Source organism: Triticum urartu, chromosome 4A (genome assembly GCF_056163025.1).
Source record: "Triticum urartu cultivar PI428250 chromosome 4A, HENAU_Tu73, whole genome shotgun sequence".
NCBI classification, from domain to species: Eukaryota; Viridiplantae; Streptophyta; class Magnoliopsida; order Poales; family Poaceae; genus Triticum; species Triticum urartu.
The window spans coordinates 136,240,001-136,260,137 of record NC_141876.1 but is presented as its reverse complement, the minus strand read 5'-3'; the positions used below and the strand labels follow the sequence as shown (position 1 = coordinate 136,260,137).

The window sequence follows — 20,137 nt, the reverse complement described above, 5'->3', positions numbered from 1 at the left end:
GAGCGGGTCTCCTCAAAACCACCGTAACTACCCGCTGCGAGCCATGGTCCTTGTATGCTAAGGCGGAGATTAATTAATTGCTGCCACAGCAGGCGACTATCTGTAGACAGATTGGATCGATAAATAAAAAAAAAGTATGTGTGGATTTACTAGGGTGAATAAAATAGAGTATCCGGTAACGCCACTCTTGTAACGCAATATCTTGTGAATAAAAATGAGGAGCCGAAGATTCTAGGGGGCTACAGCTGCGCTTTTGCAGCACTGAACATGGTTCCGGGTACTCAAGATATTGCGTTTGTGTTTGGAGAGGTGTAGATTGTAGATTCCAGCCGAGAAGATCAGGAAAAGATAAGGATAAAGAATGTCATATATCTCAGGAGCTAGACCACTTCCCGATGAACAAGTCAGAATTGCCTCAACAAAATTGGATGGAATTGGACCGAAAAAAGCCATTCAGCTTCGTTATTGATTAGGTATCAGTGGGAACATCAAGATGAATGAGTTAACTAAGTATCAGATCGACCAAATTGAACAAATGATAGCTCAAGATCATGTTGTTCATTGGGAATTGAAGAGGGGAGAACGAGCAGACATCGAACGATTAATTTCTGTTTCTCGTTATCGTGGAATTCGTCATCAAGATGGATTGCCCTTACGCGGTCAACGAACTCATACTAATGCAAGAACTGCTCGCAAGCAAATTCGGAAATGAAAGAAGGCTACCGAAAGAACAAGCAACGGATTTCGCACTCATCCCTTGCTAAAGCGCACACGTTTTCTTGCTCCTTGGTACTTGTCTGATCAATCACACTGTTCATTAGTTCACTTGATTTTTCGTTCGATGTCTTGAACCGCTTACTAATCACGTATACGTATAGTAGGCCCCCTTCGCCACTCCACGTCTGGCCCGTCTTGGTCTCGCTCACTTCGCCCGCCTATCGTATCGGCTCGGCTTCGTCCGTCAAGCGACAGCTTCTGCCTCTGACGGCTTCACTATTGCTCATGACTGGTAGTAGTTGTCTCTATGTAGAAGTCGGCCTTTGTTAAGCTTCGCCAGAAGCGACTAGTCGCTTCCCGAATGCCTCTTTCTTGTACTAATTAATGTGTATGGTCTAGTCTTTCCAATGCCTCCTTCCTTGCCGCCAACGCACGCTAGATGGAGAGTAAGCAAGCTACCTTGCTTGCATTGCATTCGTTAAACGGTAGCTTCCGCGCCCTTCCTGCCTGCTTCAATTGATGTGAATGATCGTGTCTTCGACATCAATTTCAGTCTGATTAGATATGTCATTGAAACAAATCTGTTTTGTCTCTTTTTTCTTTTCGGATGATGAGGATGAGCCAGCTGATCCTAACATAATTTTGGAGGAGCCGGACGACGAAGCCTCAAAATCAGATAAAGATGTCTCCGACGCGACCGGACTTCCACTAGATTTTTATAGGGGTCAGGAGGGAAAAGATATGCAGTTTTCTATCAGTCCCAAGCAGATACTCCCCAGCTTCCACGGTCCGTTTACCGAGGAAGAGATGCGGGAGGACCCAGGCCCAGAGCAAGTTGGGTTGGGGTATAGAGCCGTAAGCGTAGTGGGGGTGACAGAGGATGTGCTCGTACGGTTCATAGTTGGGTATGATATTCTCGTGGATTGTTGGGAACATCCTCTATATTCGAAATATGCCTTTCTAGGAGCATTATGATCTGCAGCTCAAATGTTCCCTTATGAAGTCTCTATTGGTCTTATTCTTATTGTGCGCCTTGTGAGCACATTTGGATCCGCGAAGGCAATCGCTCGGATCTTCCCCTAACCCAACCCGAGAACGGACCGGAGGGAACCGCAGCATGAGGAATGTCCGCATCTCGTCGCAAGGCTCATTTTGAGTTTTGGGTCATAGGGCGGGCAGTGCAGTCCGGGGCACAAGGGTCCTGGTACTACCCAGGTGCGAAGAACCTCGGAGGCGACTGCAATGAGCAAAAATGTAACTCACCGGCCTAAATGACGAGCAAACACTCGAACGTGAGAGCAAGGGATCACCCAACGAATGGACGAGCTCCAAGGAGGGAGGAGAGAGGGAGGAAAGAACCATGCTTTCAGAGAAATGGCGGTCTGAATCCACTGTGACAAAAGAAAATAACAGACTAAGCCGTGCCGTAAGGGGGGCATTCTCCACACGGGACGGGGCCAAGGCCTTCATGTATGGGTGACAGATCGGCCATAGGAGTACTCCGGGATATACACCAGGGCAACTAATGTCAAGCATACGATGATGCCGCCCGTTTTCATTTCGTGAAAGTCCCCGGCAGAGGAAAGGGCTGTAGGTGATGGCGCGTTCTGCTTCTTAGGGCGATGAAATCGTTCCTATGGGATCGTGCGTGGCAGCTGGTATAGATGATGATGAAAGGCGGTCCGCTTGAACCGGGACCTATTCTCATAATAGGTAGCAAGCAAAGCTAAATAGGAAAGGGGGCGACTGATGACTGCCTTTTTCGTCAGAAATCAAAAAGGGTGGAATGTGGAGCTAATATGGCTGGCTACAAGTATAGCCAAAGAAAGATGAGACTGTCAGAGGACGCAGCGGGACTACCAGGGGAAAGCCCGCCCCCGCTAGCTAACATAGATATCTATTCTCGATGCGCATATTCGAGATTTAGAATCTCTTTCCGACCAGGCCAGGCCGAATCGGGCCACCACTTGGGATGGGAATGGCTCAGCCCACATGCATCATTTGATGAAAGCACTCCAGTCCAGTCGCCTCCGATCAGTGGCTTGTCAACCACCGGACCATTGCTCCTCACCAAATGCCCCTGCGTTGGGGCAACACAGCACATGACTTGTTCGCTCAAGGACCACACCCTCTCGAGAGCAGGATGCCGGCCGAGATGGAGCGCCAACCTAGACTTTCCTTGGGCTTGCCTTGCCCCAACATCTAAATATAGGGCGGGCACTGAAAAGGAAGCAGTGACGCCTTCTCGACGAAAGCTTAGCTTGGTAGGCGCAGCTTACTCACCCTACTCCCTTAGACAATGCAATGCTTTGAACACGAAAGTTTGCAGTTCAGCCCTCTTCTCCCATGCAGAGTCGCAGGCAGCGCCTCGGATAAAAGCACGGACGAGCCACATGCAGGGAAACTTGCACGTGTGGTTCTGGCCGGGGACCCCGGTATACTGTACTAATATGTGTAGGTCCCTGTAATTCGAGTGAGATTGTCATGGCGCAAAAGCAGATATGGTCTGGTATTCCCTTGTTCCCCGTATTGGTTATGTTCCTTATTCCTCGTCTAGCAGAAACTAATCGAGCTCCGTCCGATCTCCCAGAAGCGGAAGCTGAATTAGTTGCAGCATATAATGTAGAATATGCACGGGATGCGATCCTTAATAGTTCACTGTTGGCGGAAGCCAATGTCTCGGGGACTCATTCTGACTTAAACAAGGGGTGGGTCTTTACCAACTTCCAAATCCAAGATTTAGGGAAAAAAAGAGGGGCAGGGCACTCTTCATTCTTCATTCGAAACTCATGAATGTCATGTCGGAGGTTTTTGCCTTGTTATCAAAAAGGGGAGTTGGGTAAAGCAAACTCCCTGCTTGGACGAGCAGGGGGCTTAGTCAAGTAGAACCGGGTTGTGTTGCTTGATGCTTCGATCGAAAACAAATCAGTGGGGCCATGCTGGTATGACAGAATATGCGTTAGAAAGGTCAATCCCTCCCCCCTTTTTTATTTTTTTAATGAAAAACCGGGCCGAACTTCTAAAAAGCAGCCCACCCGCTTCCATAGAACAATATCGTGGCAACGCAGACCTAAGTGGATTTATTGGATCCTGGGGAACCATCACAAGTATGGCCGGCCTATAGAACGAGAATGCCGTGTCGTCCAGCAGAGCTTAGAAGAAGGTGACTCGGAGCCTAAGGAAGGTGACTCGCGCAGACAGCTGACTCCTTTTCAATAGAAAGGAATAGCCAAACCTACCCAGCTGGCTGGTCAATCTCAGTGATCTTATCGGCCGGCAAAGCGGAGACGGACGACCACGGTCCCGACCTTACCAGCACCATAGGTTTACTAATCAATGAAGCCCCTCAACCTACTATCTTTTCTTACAAACTCAACCAAGCCTTACCAAACCCCATGCTCACGACATGTTCTTGATATTGATTGAGTTGGAGGGAGTCAGAGACTACCACGGAATCCTTCCATAGTCACCCCGGTGACCTTCGTCACCAAAGCGTCACGACAGTTTCCAAGACCCCTCATATAATCTCCAGTGGGGATCAGTCGGAGCACGTAGGAATGCCGACCACTACATAAGCCACGTGTGGCTGAGGCGAGCAGCAAGCGGGGGAGAGTATTTTGAAGTACAAGAACGTTGGGGTGGGACGCTAGTACTTAAACTAGGGTTGCTTCTTAGCGCTAATCTTGCGTTTTTCAGTAGTTAGTTGTAGCACGCCTTCCCTCCTTCTCTCATTTCGGAAAGATTTGGCAGTAATTTCTTATGATGACCTGGTCGAGAGAGTACGAAACATCGGTGTAAAAGATTGAGTGGGATGGTTATTGTAAGGGGCGAACCAAGTGCTTGCGCGAAGAAGCGAATCAATCAGAATGGAGACAAGGAAAGGAATCGAGGCCCGGCCTGGTAGCGATGCCTCTCACGCGGATGGGAGTTACTTTTCTTTATCACCGTAAGTGTTACGAAATGGACCCGCATTCCCCTTTGCTTTTCTTTTGCAACTAAGCTTAAAAGAAACATAGTAGTCTTTCAAGCCATTAGAAAACTCATTAAGTGCTCTGTTGAGTGAATGCCTGTTGAGAAGCTTAGGTCATACATTTCCAGCTAATTAGAATACAACCATGAAGGTGGGGTTCGAATGCCATACAACTATTTATTCAGGTAAGTAGGATTGGAATGTAGTCCCTTTTTATTGGATCCGCCGCTCCATTAAGTTAAATTCAAAGTAGGTGTGGGTCTAGGTAGAGGAAGTCATAAATCAAGTATCAAGTATTGTTATAAATATCGTATATAGTAGTTGCCAAACTCACAAGCATCACACACTTCGATCTACTTTATTGAATAACTTAGCTAGATAGAACCGACTCAAGCTTTTAAATGAAAGAAGCAATAATGGCATAATTTCTGTCTCAAGACCTCTTGCAGCTACAGTCAATGCAGCACCTCCTTGATCAACATACCACACAGCCCATTACGCCTTGCTCTAGTCGCAGTATAAAGAGAGACTAGAACCTACTGGGGAGCCCTCGGCAGAGTCCCTATCGTTGGTGCAATAATTACACACAGAGTTCTGGAATTTCACATTTGTGAGAAGAAAGGGTATGTGTGTTTGAAAGGAGTGGTGCAAGAACGTATTCTGAGCCTCAGTCAACACAACTTGTTTCGCCTTTTTCGAACATCATTCTTATCAGGACCCTCCTTTATATAAACCACTCGTAGATATATACCTGCCTGTGGCCTCAGATGAATACATCGATAGATAAGAAGGGAAATGCATCATCTAGAAAGGCTTACTGAGGTTTAGGGACGTTTGTGTGATGGTGAGTAAGCGTACGATCCATCACACAAACGTCACCCTTGAAACAATTGTCGAAAATGCAGTGGATTATCTCAAGTATTTGAAACATGACGTCGAGCTTTTAGGTCATATCATGGTCAGGGCGCAACAGATCTTTTTTGAGTACTACAAAGTTGACATAGTTGATAAAACTACCATTGCGGCTATGGCCTTTACCATATGGTGAATGAGGTATCATGACGATAAGAGATGGAAGTTGTACGTTCCAACTAAGGAAGAAGACGCATTCATTAGGCGGGCATACTATGGTGGGCATGTAGATGTGTACAAGCCTTACGGGGAGAATTTGTATTATTACGATGCCAATTCGTTATATCCGTATATAATGAAAACATGTAAAATGCCCGGCAGGAAGGGGGTGTGGCATGACAATTTCTGTAACAAGAAATTGGACGATTTGTTTGGCTTTATACAAGCGTTGGTGTATATACCTAAGCATGTAAAGCATCCTTTTCTCCCATTTTGAGACCTTGATGGGAAGGCTCTGAAATTCGGAGTTGGGTACGTGTATGGATGTTACTTTAGTGAAGAATTAAAGCATGCTGTCAAATTAGGGTATGATGTTACGCCATGCTGTGGGTACTTGTTTGAGCCTATTGATAGTCCATTTGCAGAATTCATAGATGATATGTATTCAAGGAGATTAGATGCTAGAGATAAACAATTAGGAGCCAAAAGCTATATACACAAGTTGAGCATGAACAGTGTGTACGGTCGTTTGGGTATAAAGACCGAAAGCACTAAGGCTGTCCTTTGCTCTAAGGTTACAAGTCAAGTGTTTATGCATAAGAAAAAGGGTAAAGTGATCGATGTACTCGAACTGGGAGAGTATAATTTAATCACTCAACAGAGCACTTAATGAGTTTTCTAATGGCTTGAAAGACTACTATGTTTCTTTTAAGCTTAGTTGCAAAAGAAAAGCAAAGGGGAATGCGGGTCCATTTCGTAACGCTTACGGTGATAAAGAAAAGTAACTCCCATCCGCGTGAGAGGCATCGCTACTGGGCCGGGCCTCGATTCCTTTCCTTGTCTCCATTCTGATTGATTCGCTTCTTCGCGCAAGCACTTGGTTCGCCCCTTACTATAACCATCCCACTCAATCTTTTACACCGATGTTTCGTACTCTCTCGACCAGGTCATCATAAGAAAATACTGCCAAATCTTTCCGAAATGAGCGAAGGAGGGAAGGCGCGCTACAACTAACTGCTAAAAAACGCAAGATTAGCGCTAAGAAGCAACCCTAGTTTAAGTACTAGCGTCCCACCCCAACGTTCTTGTACTTCAAAATACTCTCCCCCGCTTGCTGCTCGCCTCAGCCACACGTGGCTTATGTAGTGGTCGGCATTCCTATGTGCTCCGACTGATCCCCACTGGAGATTATATGAGGGGTCTTGGAAACTATCGTGACGCTTTGGTGACGAAGGTCACCGGGGTGACTATGGTAGGATTCCGTGGTAGTCTCTGACTCCCTCCAACTCAATCAATATCAAGAACATGTCGTGAGCATGGGGTTTGGTTAGGCTTGGTTGAGTTTGTAAGAAAAGATAGTAGGTTGAGGGGCTTCATTGATTAGTAAACCTACGGTGCTGGTAAGGTCGGGAACGTGGTCGTCCGTCTCCGCTTTGCCGGCCGATAAGATCACTGAGATTGACCAGCCAGCTGGGTAGGTTTGGCTATTCCTTTCTATTGAAAAGGAGTCAGCTGTCTGCACGAGTCACCTTCCTTAGGCTCCGAGTCACCTTCTTCTAAGCTCTGCTGGACGACACGGCATTCTCGTTCTATAGGCCGGCCGTACTTGTGATGGTTCCCCAGGATCCAATAAATCCACTTAGGTCTGCGTTGCCGCGATATTGTTCTATGGAAGCGGGTGGGCTGCTTTTTAGAAGTTCGGCCCGGTTTTTCATTAAAAAAATAAAAAAGGGGGGAGGGATTGACCTTTCTAATGCATATTCTGTCGTACCGGCATGGCCCCACTGATTTCTTTTCGATCGGAGCATCAAGCAGCGCAACCCGGTTCTACTTGACTAAGCCCCATGCTCGTCCAAGGAGGGAGTTTGCTTTACTCAACTCCCCTTTTTGATAACAAGGAAAAAACCTCCGACCCGACATTCATGAGTTTTGAATGAAGAATGAAGAGTGCCCTGCCCCTCTTTTTTCCCCTAAATCTTGGATTTGGAAGTTGGTAAAGACCCACCCCTTGTTTAAGTCAGAATGAGTCCCCGAGACATTGGCTTCCGCCAACAGTGAACTATTAAGGATCGCATCCCGCGCATATTCTACATTATAGCCTGCAACTAATTCAGCTTCCGCTTCTGGGAGATCAGACGGAGCTCGATTAGTTTCTGCTAGACGAGGAATAAGGAACATAACCAATATGGGGAACAAGGGAATACCGGACCATATCTGCTTTTGCGCCATGACAATCTCACTCGAATTACAGGGACCTACACATATTAGTACAGTATACCGGGGTCCCCGGCCAGAACCACACGTGCAAGTTTCCCTGCATGTGGCTCGTCCGTGCTTTTATCCGAGGCGCTGCCTGCGACTCTGCATGGGAGAAGAGGGCTGAACTGCAAACTTTCGTGTTCAGAGCATTGCATTGTCTAAGGGAGTAGGGTGAGTAAGCTGCGCCTACCAAGCTAAGCTTTCGTCAAAAAGGCGTCACTGCTTCCTTTTCGGCGCCTGCCCTTTATTTAGATGTTGGGGCAAGGCAAGCCCAAGGAAAGTCTAGGTTGGCGCTCCATCTCGGCCGGCATCCTGCTCTCGAGAGGGTGTGGTCCTTGAGCGAACTAGTCATGTGCTGTGTTGCCCCAACGCAGGGGTATTTGGTGAGGAGCTACGGTCCGGTGGTTGACAAGCCACTGATCGGAGGCGACTGGACTGGAGTGCTTTCATCAAATGATGCATGTGGGCTGAGCCATTCCCATCCCAAGTGGTGGCCCGATTCGGTCTGGCCTGGTCGGAAAGAGATTCTAAATCTCGAATATGCGCACCGAGAATAGATATCTATGTCAGCTAGCGGGGCGGGCTTTCCCTTGGTAGTCCCGCTGCGTCCTCTGACAGTCCGTCTCGTCTCATCTTTCTTTGGCTATACTTGTAGCCAGCCATATTAGCTCCACATTCCACCCTTTTTGATTTCTGACGAAAAAGGCAGTCATCAGTCGCCCCCTTTCCTATTTAGCTTTGCTTGCTGCCTATTATGAGAATAGGTCCCGGTTCAAGTGGACCGCCTTTCATCATCATCTATACCAGCTGCCACGCATGATCCCATAGGAACGATTTCATCGCCCTAAGAAGCAGAGCGCGCCATCACCTACAGCCCTTTCCTCTACCGGGGACTTTCACGAAATGAAAACGGGCGGCATCATCGTATGCTTGACATTAGTTGCCCTGGTGTATATCCCGGAGTACTCCTATGGCCGATCTGTCACCCATACATGAAGGCCTTGGCCCCGTCCCGTGTGGAGAATGCCCCCCTTACGGCACGGCTTAGTCTGTTATTTTCTTTTGTCACAGTGGATTCAGACCGCCACTTCTCTGAAAGCATGGTTCTTGCCTCCCTCTCTCCTCCCTCCTTGGAGCTCGTCCATTCGTTGGGTGATCCTTGCTCTCACGTTCGAGTGTTTGCTCGTCGTTTAGGCCGGTGAGTTACATTTTTGCTCTTTGCAGTCGCCTCCGGGGTTCTTCGCACCTAGGTAGTACCAGGACCCTTGTGCCCCTGACTGCACTGCCAGCCCTATGACCCAAAACTCAAAATGAGCCTTGCGACGAGACGCGGACATTCCTCATGCTGCGGTTCCCTCCGGTCCGTTCCCGGGTTGTGTTAGGGGAAGATCCGAGCGATTGCCTTCGCGGATCCAAACCTGCTCACAAGGCGCACAATAAGAATAAGACCAATAGAGACTTCATAAGGGACCATTTGAGCTGCAGATCGTAATGCTCCTAGAAAGGCATATTTCGAATATAGAGGACGTTCCCAACAATCCACGAGAATATCATACCCAACTATGAACCGTACGAGCACATCCTCTGTCACCCCCACTGCGCTTACGGCTCTATACCCCAACCCTACTTGCTCTGGCCCTGGGTCCTCCCGCATCTCTTCCTCGGTAAACGGACCGTGGAAGCTGGGAGTATCCGCTTGGGACTGATAGAAAACTGCATATCTTTTCCCTCCTGACCCCAATAAAAATCTAGTGGAAGTCCGGTCGCGTCGGAGACATCTTTATCTGATTTTGAGGCTTCGTCGTCCGGCTCCTCTAAAATTATGTTAGGATCAGCTGGCTCATCCTCATCATCCGAAAAGAAAAAAGAGACAAAACAGATTTGTTTCAATGACATATCTAATCAGACTGAAATTGATGTCGAAGACACGATCATTCACATCAATTGAAGCAGGCAGGAAGGGCGCGGAAGCTACCGTTTAACGAATGCAATGCAAGCAAGGTAGCTTGGTTACTCTCCATCTAGCGTGCGTTGGCGGCAAGGAAGGAGGCATTGGAAAGACTAGACCATACACATTAATTAGTACAAGAAAGAGGCATTCGGGAAGCGACTAGTCGCTTCTGGCGAAGCTTAACAAAGGCCGACTACTACATAGAGACAACTACTACCAGTCATGAGCAATAGTGAAGCCGTCAGAGGCAGAAGCTGTCGCTTGACGGACGAAGCCGAGCCGATACGATAGGCGGGCGAAGTGAGCGAGACCAAGACGGGCCAGACGTGGAGTGGCGAAGGGGGCCTACTATACGTATACGTGATTAGGAAGCGGTTCAAGACATCGAACGAAAAGCCAAGTGAACTAATGAACAGTGTGATTGATCAGACAAGTACCAAGGAGCAAGAAAACGTGTGCGCTTTAGCAAGGGATGAGTGCGAAATCCGTTGCTTGTTCTTTCGGTAGCCTTCTTTCATTTCCAAATTTGCTTGCGAGCAGTCCTTGCATTAGTATGAGTTCGTTGACCGCGTAAGGGCGATCCATCTTGATGACGAATTCCACGATAACGAGAAATAGAAATTAATCGTTCGATGTCTGCTCGTTCTCCCCTCTTCAATTCCCAATGAACAACATGATCTTGAGCTATCATTTGTTCAATTTGGTCGATCTGATACTTAGTTAACTCATTCATCTTGATGTTCCCACTGATACCTAATCGATAACGAAGCTGAATGGCTTTTTTCGGTCCAATTCCATCCATTTTTGTTGAGGCAATTCTGACTTGTTCATCGGGAAGTGATCTAGCTGCTGAGATATATGACATTCTTTATCCTTATCTTTTCCTGGTCTTCTCGGCTGGAATCTACAATCTACACCTCTCCAAACACAAACGCAATATCTTGAGTACCCGAAACCATGTTCAGTGCTGCAAAAGCGCAGCTGTAGCCCCCTAGAATCTTCGGCTCCTCGTTTTTATTCAATTATGAAATGACTCATTTTGATGGAGATTTGTAGCATCATTCAAGTAAATACAAATTGAGATCGTAGAAACATGAGCTTGTGAGATAGCTACACCTAATTCCAGACCGGTTAATGCTAGAACTATAAATAAGGGACCAAGATCTCCTATGAAATAGAAAATATTATTCAGAAATAGCATAGTCCAAGCAAACCCACTTAAAATCTTTACTAAACTATGACCGGCCATCATATTAGCAAATAAACATATTCCTAAGCTTAATGCACGAAAACAATAAGTGATTAGCTCAAGGAGTACTAAGAAAGGTGCTAACGGCAGTGGGACTCCCGCAGGTAATAAGAAGCTAAAAAAATGAAGCCCATGTCTTTGAAATCCAACGATCGTAATGCCTATAAAAATGGAAAATGAAAGAGCCAAAGTAATGAGAAAATGACTTGTCACTGTGAAGCTAAAGGGTATCATACCCTGGGGATTACGAAATAACAAAAAAGTAAAAGTGACCGAGATGCGAGGGAAAAACTTTTGTTTCACATTTCCAGAAAGACCACCTATTTGTTCGTTTACCAGGTTCAGCACGAAATCATAAATAAGCTCGACCAAGGATTGCCATGCATTTGGCACTGACTTTCCACCTCCCTTTTCCGTAACAACAAAAAACAGAAAAACGACCAAAACGACAGTGAGCAGCATATACAAGACTGAAATTGTAAATGTAAAATAAAATTTGCCCACATGAAGATCAATTATTGGGTAAATGACAAATTGATCCAATGGGGTTTCCAAAAAAAGCTGATTCGAAGCACTTACAACGCTACCTGGCGGGGAGTCTTCGGCCCTCCATATTTCGTTATAAAAATTAACAAAGCCCGCGTTCCAAGTGAAGCTTTCGCGCCCCTTGAAATGTAAATCTGCGAAAGTCTCCCTTAGAGACGGGAAAGAATCCACGCCCAGAAACTGGTTACAAAACCAGGTAACATCGTATGCAGGTGGCAAAGCCAATTCTGCCTGCTGCATGTATGACTCTACCATTTTTGTGATTTCAAAAAGCAAAGCCTGTGTATTTCCGGTCGCAATTCCATACATTTTTAAAAGGAGGTTCATGTCTTTCAAGGTAGGTGCCTCCACCCCTTCCAAAAGCCGGTTCACAAGCTGCGGATCCAATGCAGGTTGGGAAAAATTAAAAATAAAAGAATGGACGTGAGAGACGCTTTGTGCTGTTTGTGTTATGAAATCGAATTTGTTCATCTCCAGGTAACTCCATCTTTTTCAGCTCTGCTCGCTCACTTTTGAAAGGAAAGGAGACTGATCTTGACGTCGGCGTTGGTTTTTCCAACGAAACGAATATTTTTTGGATTGAGATTTCACATAAGCATTGCACAATGATCCGCATTAGGCGGGGAGCAGCAATGATACCGCTGGCCGGGAATAAGTACCTATCCCTCTACTACTTACGATGTTTTTCGTTCTATTTAAATCCTGCGTCGAGCCGATGTTTCATTGATCGATACCGGGCACATCCATCACATCAACTATTTCACTTTTCATACGCATTTATTGACGGACCGGTAAACTAGACCCGAAAAACTCCTATTTTTAAAATGAAAGACCCATCACAAAATTATGGCGCAACGCTATGACGAGCGTTCTCACAGGCCGGCACCTCGATGCATCCGTCTCAAGAGTTGTACACCTTACATGTGCTTCACGCCACAATCTCTCACTTTCTGCTCCTCCATCTGTCTCCATCATATAATCGATCTCACCTCTCATGTCTGAGTGAAAAAAACCATATTTGTTAGTATATATCAAGGCCGAGAGGACACGTTCCTCTCATGTCGAGATTAGTATTAGGGACCCTTAGTATTATTAACCGGTTACTATACGTACATGCAGTGAGACAATCAATCTATGCTCTCATTCACATTTCATTCTAGCACTGACGACTCCAGCCCTATCTATCCCTAGAAGCAAATGGACCCTAGAAGCAAATGGAATAAGTCCGATGGAACACTCGGATTGGAAAAGATAATTATACTTATAGGCATGGATGAAAAAAAAACCGGAAGTCTTGGCTGTATGACAAATGCTCAAATAATTGAGCCGCATATTCAGATCCAAACGATCAAGAAACGATCCCAGACTGCTCAAGATTATCTGCGCAGGATCAAATTCCAGTCTGATCAACTTGCAGCAGCAGGAGAACCTGTGACAGACAAAGATCTTGTCTTGTACACACTTGGTGGATTAGGCAGAGACAACCACTGATCAGATTCAGCTGACCTTAGAGGGGACCGAGATGGTGGAGAATAGCCACCAAGGAGAGTGGCAGAAGACATCATATCCAAGGACCAAGAGAGCAGCAAATAAGATGAAATGTAAGTCACCAGTCAAAGCCATGAGGAAGAGCTCAAGGATTCAGGACACTGGGCTGACCATCCAGGAGAAGGCGACACAGAGGGTATCACAAAAGAATCTGGAAGGTAATCCCTCTTGCTCCAAAAAATCTTTTGCTATCCTAAATGCTGTCCCTAATACATATTATTATGAGATTGCTTCCAAAAAGTAATATGAAACTAAAAGGATCCAATGAAGAACCGGGGAATAGCTTATATCCAGTCCTTCTCTATGACTTGCCGAATAGACTTATTCGCAGCCATACACTGTCTTATTTAAAAGAGTCCCCTGTCTCGTGAACGATCGAACTTGGTAAACTTTGAAATAATCATTTAGATAGCATTAGCCGCTTTTCTTCCTTTTCTCTGCCAGTCTTTCAAGTTCTCACCCTCTCAGAAAAGAAGGGAAAGTCTTCTTACTAGCTAGCTTTTATATCTCGCGAATAGGGAGTTAAGGAGTGTAACTATAACCTATTTGTCACAAAGTTCAATACTCTCTAGAGGAGGTAAATCAATGGATACGGGTACGCCTGGTTGAAGCAGCCCCTACACTTCTATGGGTTGTTCCAGCCTCTTCTAGTGGGTGGTTTTTCATTTCTACAGCAAGTGCTTGGTTCAAAAAAAGCTTATGAGTTGAGATCGTCCTCAGCTACGGATTGGGGGCAGCATTCTCAGATTACTTGACTTGCTGCTAGCTTAGAGGAGAGAAAAAAAATCCTGCTTTCATTTACCTTTAAGTCTGAGAGAAGGCTTTTTCTTTCTATTAAAAGATCACAAATCAGAGGGGTGATCAGTCCTCTTTCAATCCTTCATCTTCTTATGAGTAGCCGCCACAGGGGGTCCTCAGTCTGAATCCTCCACTAGCATTGGACCAACAGTCAGTCTAGCTCTCGCTCTTATCCAATTTCCTTATCCTTTCAGGGCAAGGTCGGAGTAGTAGGAAAATACAATTTCTTTTGTTGCATGCGGACCCGCTTGTGAGACTGAAGAAATTGAAGCTAAATGACAATCGTAACCTACTTGCTTACAGGATCCTTAAGAAACTGTGGACTTTTGCACCTTTCTGTCTAGCTTGAGTTATCTTTTAGTTCTCTCCCCTCGGCAAAGTGGATAGGAAAGAGTCTTGCTTCCATTCCACTAGCCAAGAATAAGGAGAGTGACTTTCTCTTTTAAACCTCTTAAGCTGACTTGAAAAAAAAGTGGTACACCCCTCAGAGATATAGGGACCGCCATGCTCGTCCACTTTCTTGATAAATGACTCGATGCATTTTCTCTTCCTTGCCACTGAGACTGAGACATATCAAAAAGATCTATTACTAAAAGGAGATTGGGATCATCCTGTTGTTACCGGATGATGGGAATAACTAAGCATAAATTTGGAAATGAGCACGAAATGTCTATAAATGAATTTTCTCATTATTCGTTATTTCCGGGTCTTTTCGTTGCATTCACTTACAACAAGAAACAACCACCAGCGTTTGGTGCAGCACTTGCATTTTGGTGCATTCTTCTTCCTTTCCTTGGTCTTTCGTTCCGTCATATTCCAAATAACTTATCTAATTACAACGTATTAACCGCTAATGCACCTTTTTTTATCAAATCTCAGGGACATGGTCTAATCATGAGGGTAGTATTTTATCATGGTGTTGGATCCCAAGTTTTTATGGATTCCTTTTTTGTTACCGGGGTCGACCCCAAAGCCATAATGTCTCAAAACGAAGAGGCTATAGAGAAACTTTGATTTTTTCCTTTGTCTCAAACTTCGTGAAGAACTCCATTCTGTCTCTCCAACAAAAAAGTCGGGTTGCGCCCCAGTTGTACACTCCCTTCGTTCAGAGAACCCTTGTTGATTCTGAACTTCGTTCGCAAAGTAAGCATCCTTTTAACGGGCCAGCCCTTTTTAATGCGCCGCTTGACCCTGTTTTGAAAATGAGCTTTGCTCTTCTGGGCGCTGGGCGCTCCCGTGGTTCGCGAGAAGGAAAAAGGACTAATCTTTTGTTACATCTGGCACGAGATGAAAAAGAGAGAGCTTCGTCTATCGATGAACAGCAATTGACGGAGCTCTTGGCATTGCTTTGTTTTTCTCTCCTTTCCTATCAGCGAGTTCCGATCCTTTTGTTCGAAATTTCTTCGTTCGTGCCGAACCGCTTGCAGAATCAAATCCAGTTCCACAAGATCCTATATCAGCTATACATCCTCCTTGCATTTATGCCGGAGATGTCGCCAGTGCTATGGGCTTTGGGTTATGTAGATCAAAAATGATGAACGGGATTGTGGCACTCCACTCGCCGCCAATGCGGAAGGATGCCGCCGAAAAGAATGGAACGCTGCTTTGCTCTGCTGGATGCGTCGGATCCCATATAAGAAGCTCGCTCTTTACCCGATCATTCAAACATTTTGTGGGCGGCGCGCCTGCTCTATTGTTGCGTAGCAATAGAAGCCTTCTCATGCTGCTTCGGTGGCGCTTTTTCGCCTTCTTTCGCTCTGGACAGGAGCGCTAATGGACACGGGGAGGGAGCAGGGGAAGCGTGTCGTTCGTAATGGAAAGAAAGACACCACTACTTCGCCTCTTTGTTGGACCGCCGGCGCGAACACGGTGGTCTCTGACCAGGACCAGGAACCAATTCGAATTTGGATCTTGACATGTCGGTTGTTTTTAACCGTAGGCATCTCGCCAGGAAGTTGGTGGGCTCATCATGAATTAGGTCGGGGTGGCTGGTGGTTTCGGGATCCCGTAGAAAATGCGTCTTTTATGCCTCGGGTATTAGCCACAGCTCGTATTCATTCAGTAATTCTACCCCTTCTTCATTCTTGGACCTCGCTTCTGAATATTTTGACTCTTCCATGCTGTGTCTTAGGAACCTTTTCAATACGGTCCGGATTGCTAGCTCCCGTTCATAGTTCCGCTACAGACGATACACAAGGAAGATTTTTATGGCGGTTCTTCCTTCTAATTACAGGCATATCTATGACTCTTTTTTACCATATGAAGCAGGAGGCATCGGTCCGTAGAACCTATAAAAAAGAGATGGTTGTGGCGCAAAGTACTCTTGTGCACCTACGTCACTCGGCTCGCGCGCAACCCCGCCCCGTTATGTTATGTTATGGAAGAATTTAGCTTCTTGCTGGGCTGGTTATTCAGAGCCAGCAACTGGCTGCCGGATTTCGTCCCGTCCGTAGCGCTTCGGAAGTCACTCTAGCGTGGCGCTGCTGGATACTTCTGATCAATAGGAATAGGAGGGAAAAAAAAGCTTATGATGAGCATCTATTGGAGTCGATCATTTCCAAGATCTAATTCTAGTTTCTTATTATGTAGTGGAAACGCCTCACAATCTTCAGTTTTACGCTTACGCTTAAGGGAAGAAATGTTCTTGGTGGATGCAGGCCCTGGTACCCCCAAAATTTGTATGCAAGATGAGCTTATAGGACTGCCAATCAAGCAAGCCACCAGGTTTGAGAATAAGGTGGGATCCAAGAATGTAGTGGCTGGTGAATCACTGATCAAAAAGCGGATTTTTGAGAGATTCTTCATCGATCTAGTGGCTGGTGAATCATTGATCAAAGAGCGAGCAGCCGCCAGGTTTAATGATTTTGTGGGATCCCTGGATGTAGCGGCTGGCGAACCGCTTCTTCTTCCACAAAGATTCAGACAAAACCGAGCTTGGATAGAACTGAAGAAGATTTGGCGAACGAAGAAAAAGGTAAAAGGGTTTATTATAAAAAAAATCAAAGGAGGTTATTCAGTAGCCATCGCGGGTTTCATTACTTTTCTTCCATTCAAAAAAGCTCTTCTAAAAAAAGGATAGCGAATGATCGATTCACCATTGATAGCATTAACCATAAAAGGAGGGATATTGTGATAATAGCGGCAGATCAAACAAGAACTTGATGAAAAGATAGAAAAAAAATTATGAAAAATCCGAAGCCCACCTTAATCCATTTTGTTGAGGATCTTGCACTTATTCTGGCCCTATATTTACATAGCCAAGAAAGGCTCTGGCGATCATGCGTGACTGGCGGAGCGCCTATCGCCCTGGCACGGCACTCTAAAATGCATGTTGGGTTGGGCCAGCAAGAAGACTTCGACTAGGGAGACGAAGAATGGAATTGAAGAAGGCAGCATAGTCTAAGATAACAGAATGGAACAGCAACCAACAAGTAAGTGGTGGATTTGGATGGAGTCTCGCAGAAGAAGAGTACGCGCGCTAGCGCGCCCCAAGACGTCAGTCCTTTTTCTGCTTGCTGGCCAAGGTCAGTTTACTGAATCCCCCTTCCAAACACCAACCCAATCTCCATTCCTTGATGAGAAATGAGCAAGACCATATGTTTCTCAAAAATATAGCCCCTATATAAACCTAGCCCTTACTACCCGAACTTCTTACCTTCAAATAGGACTAACTGCCCGAACTCGCTTGCTTATCTTCTACGATCTAATTAAGTTAAGCAGTGGTTATTTTTTTAAGTGACTAGAACTTCTATCAACTACTATTCTAGCACCCAGCTGTGCCATGTGTTTATTCTATTCTATTCTATTCTTCAGGTATTCCTTTGAATAACTCATCTTTTCAGGTAAGACAATTTGAAGATCTTCTTAGTCAGCCTATCTGTATTCTTATCCTCTAGTGCGGATCCAATCAGATTTTATAAAGCCAAGGCCTGACATCCATTGTGGGGATCATCTTTTATCGGGAGACATGGCCTGGTGGTTTCTGATCGAGATTCCTAATCAATAGGGCGAAGAGCTCTTCGCATGATCTGGTCCTACCTTTTGTCTACGCTATTTTTTTGTCCCTTCTCAGCTGCTGTCCTTACTCCGGATAAATTGGAACACATTGATTCCGTTCGTTCCTGCCCTTCGCTTCAGGCCATAGTGCTTCTGAATTATTTCTATACCCCTTTGATGATGCATCCTCTGACTCTCGTGGGTAAACTCCTACTTGATTAGTTAGAACTTCTCTGTCTCAACTCGTGGACCTATCTATCTTCTTCTTTTTAAGAGATAGGGGTTTGCTATTCTCACGGATTTCTCATATTTATTTACCCCATTGAATAGTTTTTGCCTTGTTTCAGCCCTTCCTTCATCTGAACCTTCCAAGTACTAATCTATCTTTATGGGGAAGACCCTTCATCTGACCTCCGGGCTACCCTGTCAATTGTAAAAAGTAGTTGAGTCGTGTCTCGCAGGAGCAAAAAGAGTGAAATGAGGATGTAAGCCCCCTAGGTCTTCCTCTTCCTTCTAAACTAATTGCTTTCGCTTGACTCTTCCAGTAAAAAAGTATACTGAGTGGTTGAAGGAAAGCGAAAAGGAATGGCTTTTTCATGTACCAGATCCGGTGAGCCAGACATCAAGCAAAAATGGACATACAATCAAAGAGTAAGGAGCAGTTATTTGCAATGACGGGTGGATTGGTCAGAGCTGCAAGGAGAGACTCGGTTATGGCACGATAAAGAGCTTGCTTCAATGCTCGGATTCAGGTAGAAAGTAAGAGCAGTAGCATATTCATAGGAGAGCTTTGTACTTGAAATTAGTAGTCCCGGTAGTTGGAAAAAAAATCTCTGAATACAGATTCAAAGCATCAAGATAGGTAGTCCTATCATTAGTTGGCCAGTCATAGCAATTTAAGTAGAAATCTTGCTTCGGGATCAGATCATTCAACTAAAGCTGTCAGGCCGGGTAGGCTTTGAGGAACATTGGGGGTTCCTTATGTTGTGACTGAGCAGATATGTCTATTGTGCCCGGCAAAAACAGATTTGCAAGGAGTTTGCCAAAGGCTTTCTCATTCGGAAAAAAACAATTTCAAGTATATTTCCCTTCTCCATTCTCTGCTCGGATGATTGCCGCTTGTGTGAATTTCATTGCTGTGGGTCCCGTGTGTGCTTGAATAAGATTGTTTTAGGATTCTATTTAGTTGAATTTCTTGACTCCGCGGTGCTGGCTATCGAGTTTATGGCGCCGCCGACCATCCAAAAATTCAAAGATGGCGTCGGCATTTACTTATTATGCTCTCTTCTAATAGTGGTCCCTTGGTATTCAGGTTGTAAAATCCTGATAGGAAAGTCGACTGTTATACCTTGTTTTTGTAATGGCCTATCTTCTTTAGAAAGCCGAAAGATAAGGATTTCGCAAAACTTTTGCGTTCCTTTTTCTTTGAAAAGAAAACCTTACCATTTTTGGGCCGCTGTTACCATTTCCATTTCCTGAACCTAAACCTAACTAATACTTAGTTGTTTCCATTTCCTCATCTGGTGATAGATCCTCATCTTCTTCTGGCTCAAATCCCTTTTTCATATCCAGGGCAGGCTTTAGGTACGCTTTAGTTTGAAATCATTAAAGATATGCTCGACCTCGTTTATGTCCATGGTATCATCGTATGTATCTTCTACTATCAACCAGATGAGATAGGGCTTTGAAAGGTCAGAGTCAGTCTCCTCTTTTTCTTTTAGGTCATTTGGCAGTTCCCCAACCAGCTTTCTCCCCGAGAAAGCCTTCCTGAGATTCAAAGAAAAAGGTTTGAAGGTTGATCTCTGGGATCAGTGATAGTTCGAAACCAGCAAAGGGAGGCTGAAAAGCCGTAGTGCTAACGCACGCCCTGTAGTTTTGAAGCTAAAAAGACAGCAGCGAGCTCCGCGTCGAAAAGCGAAGCAAGCCGCGCTAGCGCGCTACTCTTCCTTTATGAGCGAGACTCTATCCAGATCTACTGATCTAAGAACTCCGCGAGCGAACTGAGCGAGCCATGAGGCGCCTATCGGCAAGG

General features: G+C 45.4%; 2 pseudogenes; one reads left to right on the top strand and one right to left on the bottom strand.

Moving 5' to 3' along the window:
- Positions 1 to 15,214: 15,214 nt before the first annotated feature.
- On the bottom strand, positions 15,215 to 15,728 carry LOC147975130 (uncharacterized; annotated as a pseudogene).
- A 4,297-nt stretch (positions 15,729 to 20,025) lies between these two features.
- Positions 20,026 to 20,137, top strand: part of LOC147975129 (uncharacterized) — a 2,360-nt pseudogene continuing 2,248 nt past the window's right edge.